Genomic DNA, 5,724 nt, shown 5'->3' with positions numbered 1-5,724 from the left:
CGACCAAGCTGCTTTTTCCATCTCCCGGTTCCTGAAATCAATTCAGTTTAGTGTATGAGAGTTTGGTCTGTCACTGTGAAGGCAGTCGAAGGTACCCGGCCTAAATTTTTTTTCATAAAAGGCAATTCCTGATATGGGACGTAACAGGGATTAAACTGATGAGAATAATACTACAGAAAATACCACTCATATCGGTGGAGGGAGCCAGCGTTTTTTTAACCATCTCCCCGTTCAAAAAATCTATTTAATAAATGGCCCCCAGATTGGGGATGTTAGAGGGATTAAACTGATGAGAATAGTACTACAGAAAATACCACTCATATCGGGTGTGACAGTAAATTGCACGGCGCAGATGCAGTCACCGTTGTTTAAAACAGAGTGGAGGGAGCCAGCGTTTTTTTAACCATCTCCCCGTTCGAAAAATCTATTCAATAAATGGCACCCAGATTGGGGACGTTAGAGGGATTAAACTGATGAGAATAGTACTACAGAAAATACCACTCATATCGGGTGTGACAGTAAATTGCACGGCGCAGACGCAGTCACCGTGGTTTAAAACAGAGTGGAGGGAGCCAGGTTTTTTTTAACCATCTCCCCGTTCGAAAAATCTATTCAATAAATGGCACCCAGATTGGGGACGTTAGAGGGATTAAACTGATGAGAATAGTACTACAGAAAATACCACTCATATCGGGTGTGACAGTAAATTGCACGGCGCAGACGCAGTCACCGTGGATTAAAACAGAGTGGAGGGAGCCAGCGTTTTTTTAACCATCTCCCCGTCCGAAAAATCTGTTTAATAAATGGCCCCCAGATTGGGGAGTCGGGGACGTTAGAGGGATTAAACTGATGAGAATAGTACTACAGAAAATACCACTCATATCGGGTGTGACAGTAAATTGCACGGCGCAGACGCAGTCACCGTGGATAAAAACAAAGGGGAGGGAGCCAGCGTTTTTTTAACCATCTCCCCGTTCGAAAAATCTATTCAATAAATGGCACCCAGATTGGGGACGTTAGAGGGATTAAACTGATGAGAATAGTACTACAGAAAATACCACTCATATCGGGTGTGACAGTAAATTGCACGGCGCAGACGCAGTCACCGTGGATTAAAACAGAGTGGAGGGAGCCAGCGTTTTTTTAACCATCTCCCCGTCCGAAAAATCTGTTTAATAAATGGCCCCCAGATTGGGGAGTCGGGGACGTTAGAGGGATTAAACTGATGAGAATAGTACTACAGAAAATACCACTCATATCGGGTGTGACAGTAAATTGCACGGCGCAGACGCAGTCACCGTGGATAAAAACAAAGGGGAGGGAGCCAGCGTTTTTTTAACCATCTCCCCGTTCGAAAAATCAATTCAATTGACCTTTCGGGGACCCTTGGTGTTGTACGTGGCTGGGTGGAGGAAGAAACCTTCAATGACATCACCGGGACGTGGCTAGCTTGGTATCCAACCTTGTGCAAATGGGGAGTTTGCGGTTGTGCAAATGAACTGTTTGCGGTGCATTAAAAGGGGAGTTTGGTCTGTCAATGTCTGTGATGCGGGCGTAACCCTTACACTACCTGATCGATACAACATCATACCTGATCGTATACACACACTGGATGTTTTAAAGCACGTTATTCCAAACAATTTAGGAATGTTAGTTGATTTATGCCCTTTATGGATTAAAACCCGACTCTGCGTCCACTACGTAATTTTCCATGGGAGTTTTGCCATAGATCCCCCTCCGGCATGCCACAGTCCAGGTGTTAGACCCCTTGAAACAACTTTCTCATCACTATTGTGGCCAGAAAGAGTCCCTGTGGGTTTTAAAATTCGCCTGTCTATTGAAGTCTATGGCGGTTCGCCCGGTTCGCCAGTTCGCGAACATTTGCGGAAGTTCGCGTTCGCTGTTCGCGAACTGAAAATTTTATGTTCGCGACATCACTAGTGCTAATACGTCCCTGGGAGGGGCTATTTTTCAATAGCACTAGCACCCTTGGAATGGCTGTATGGCCGTAGCTGTTAAATGCTAACTCCAAGCATCATAGTCCTGAGACTGTTATGGTTGTAAGTTCCACATTAATTGAGGAGTTGTTAGTATATACACATTGCAGCACTACTTAGATTTGTAATTATGCAGGGTACTTTACCCAGGGCCGGTTCTTAGCGAAATGGGGCCCTGGGGCGGAAAATAATAAGGGGCCCCCCCCCCCCCACATGACACTTGCTGACTTTAACGTCCCGTATTGTAAACAAATGCAAGTGGCAAAGCAACATGTACAAGTACTTTGTGTGGCACAGTGTAGCGGTATACTGTACTTTGTGTGGCACAGTGTAGCGGTATACTGTACTTTGTGTGGCACAGTGTAGCGGTATACTGTACTTTGTGTGGCACAGTGTAGCGGTATACTGTACTTTGTGTGGCACAGTGTAGCGGTATACTGTATATTGTGTGGCACAGTGTAGCGGTATACTGTACTTTGTGTGACACAGTGTAGAGGTATACTGTATATTGTGTGGCACAGTGTAGAGGTATACTGTACATTGTGTGGCACAGTGTAGCGGTATACTGTATATTGTGTGGCACAGTGTAGCGGTATACTGTACTTTGTGTGGCACAGTGTATGCTATATGTGTATAACATAAACATATTTCACATGAAAACTTACAATTACTTGGCTAGACCCTTGGGGATCTCGGACACTACTTCCACACTTTGGCCGGGGGCTCGGTGGAGCTGATGTTGTGTTTTATCCTAATGAGAAAGAGTTCATAATAAGGATTTGGAGACGGGGGATAGCAGAGCAGGGAGAGGCTGGTGCTCCTCTAGGGGGTCTTACCACGGGGGAGTAATAAAGCCCACCATAATGCCCCCTAGTAGAAAAAATTCTCCTTATAATGTGGCAGTGCAAAAAATACCCCCTTGTAATGCCCCCAGTTGAGCTAATGTTCCCATAGTGCCCCCATAATGTACCAGTCTAAAATACCCCTATAAAGTGCCCCCAGTAAATGCTGCATAGTGCTCCTCTCCCCCTTCCTCCTAGTGCCCCCCATAATGTACCAGTATAAAATGCCCCTATATAGTGCCCCAGTAGATGCCCTCAGTGTCCCCCATAAATAATTTTGCAAGCATAAAATACACCTTCTTAGTGTCCTCCGTAGATGACCCCATAGTATTCCTCTCCCCCCTTCCCCATAGTACCCACCATGTGTCCCAGTATAAAATGCCACTGTACAGAGCCCTCCATATAACATACCACTTCTTTGTAGCCCCAGTAGATGCCCCAAAAGTGCCCACCAATAATGTGCCAGCAAGAAGTGCCCCCATAGTGCCACCTAATAATGTGCCAGTAGTAAGTGCCCTCATAGATGCCCCCCAATAATGTGCCAGAAAAAAGTGCCCCCATAGTGCAACCTAATAATGTGCCAGTAAAAAGTGCTCCCAATGATGCCCCCCGGGCCTCAATGTCAAATTTCTCCCCCTCCATGTCACGTCATCACCCCCTTCGCGTCACATTATTCCCCCCCCCTTCATCATGGCAGCACACTTCCCATCCTCCACCCCCCCCCCCCCCCCCCCCCGCCCCCCAAATGCACATTTCTCCAGTCCAACTGACTCCAAACACAAACAGAACCGGGCTAGTACACCACTGGCACGGGTGAGATGGTGCCTGGGATGGATCCGATCCAGTTTAATCAACCAACCTACCAGACTGGGATGGATCACAATCCAGTTTAATAAACAAACCAGTTACTGGTAGGTTGGTTGATTAAACTGGATCGGATCCATCCATCCCAGGCACCATCTCATCCATCCCAGTGCCAGTATACTAGCCCGCCCTGGTTCTGTTGGACAGTTGGACTGGAAAAATGTGCATTTGGGGGGGGGGATGGGGCAGTTACGGGTAGTACCAATAACTGCCCCCCCCCCAAATGCACATTTCTCCAGTCCAACTGACTCCAAACACAAACAGAACCAGGGCCGCAGGCCGGGCTAGTAGTACACTGGGACGGCCCACATGGGTGAGATGGTGCCGGACAAAGTAAGTCAGTGAGTGGGAAACACTGGGAATGGATGGATGGATCATGCATTCATTAACAACAACAAAACAAGGCTACTTTCACACTTGCGGCAGGATGGATCCGGCAGGCTGGTCTCCCTGTCGGATCCGTCCTTCCGCTGTTTCGCCGCTCCATCCCTATTGACTATAATGGGGATGGGGGCTGAGCTCCAGCGCAGCACGGTGGGACTTTTTCGTCCGGCGGCTTTCGCCGTGCACCGCCGTGCTGCGCAGGAGCTCAGCGCCCGTCCTATTATAGTCAATGGGGACGGAGCGGCGGTCCGGCGATACGGCGAAACAGCGGAAGGACGGATCCGACAGGGAGACCAGCCTGCCGGATCCGTCCTGCCGCAAGTGTGAAAGTACCCTAACCAATGAATTATGAACCTACCAGACTGGAACTTGGCTGGGGGCGGCGGGCCTTCCCTGGCGCTGCTGTCACACTGGCTGCCAAATGCCAGTGGTATCCAACAATCCAGATTCTCTGCTCTGGGTGAGGGGGCGGAGCCTGTGGCAGACGTGCCTGCCTGTGCCGTGCATGCTGCTGCTGGCTGCTCCAGACAGTCTTGAATCTCTCCAGAAGCAGCGGCAGCGCAGGCACAGTCAGCGGCCACCTGCGTCCGGCGGGGGGCCCCTCCAGACCACACTTGACTGCAGAGTTAGTGAGAGACACTCCAGTCGACCAGCCGCGGCCGCCTGCGCCCAGCGGGGGGCCCCTCCACACCTGACAGCAGTCTGCAGAAGCCGCCCTGGCCCGCCCAGTGAGTAAGTTAGTTTAATTTATTAATTAGATTACTGCCGGCTGCCCGCAGAGTCCAGCACTGTCTGATGACTCACAACAATGACATGATTATTTATGAGACGAGTGTAGTGTCAGTGACAGTGTGTGACAAGTCACAAGTACTGTCTGACAATAAGATAATAGTAAGGCCGGCGCTAGGGGCCCGGGGGCGGGGGCCCCCTAAGGAGCGGGGGCCCGGGGGCAGTTGCCCCCCTTGCCTCTATGGTAGCGCCGGCCCTGACTTTACCGCTCCTATGATCGGTCCGCTTGTACACCAAGGTTTTCAAGTGTAATGCTCTGTTGTGAGCTGCAAGGACCTTTAGGCAAAGTCTATATATGAAGTTCCCCACGCTTCTGGATATGTAGTAGCGGTGCTGCTTGATATCACCGCTCTGACCTTCCAAGACCTGTGTGGTGTCCCATGTGGTTTGCTGGACAGGTCAGGTGAGCTGTAATTCCAGGCGGGGTTTTCAAATCTCTTTGGTGCAGATAGTTTAAAGCTTTCAATCCAAGTGTAGATACACGATTGTAGATAATTCTTCTTAGCAGTCCCTCACTGTCACACAGCATCTTGCTGTTAAAAAATTCATTTAATTTTTTCTCTGTAATATAATTGCAGTTGCCTGCCAGTGAGTGTCAGGCACACAGATTGTACTGTGCCCACTGCCCACCACTCATATAGGGTGGCACAGTACCTTGCAGATAAAGTCATTACATTTTTCCTCTGTAATATAATTGCAGTTGCCTGCCAGTGAGTGTCAGGACCACTGACTGTACTGTGCCCACTGCCCACCACTCATGTAGGGTGGCACAGTACCTTGCACGCATAGTACCACTAATCTAAAAAAAAAATTACAGGCAGAGGCAGGCCACCCCGCAGGGGCCATCG

This window comes from Bufo bufo, chromosome 4, assembly GCF_905171765.1.
Source record: "Bufo bufo chromosome 4, aBufBuf1.1, whole genome shotgun sequence".
In the NCBI taxonomy this organism is placed as follows: domain Eukaryota; kingdom Metazoa; phylum Chordata; class Amphibia; order Anura; family Bufonidae; genus Bufo; species Bufo bufo.
Note: the sequence above shows the minus strand (reverse complement) of the source record.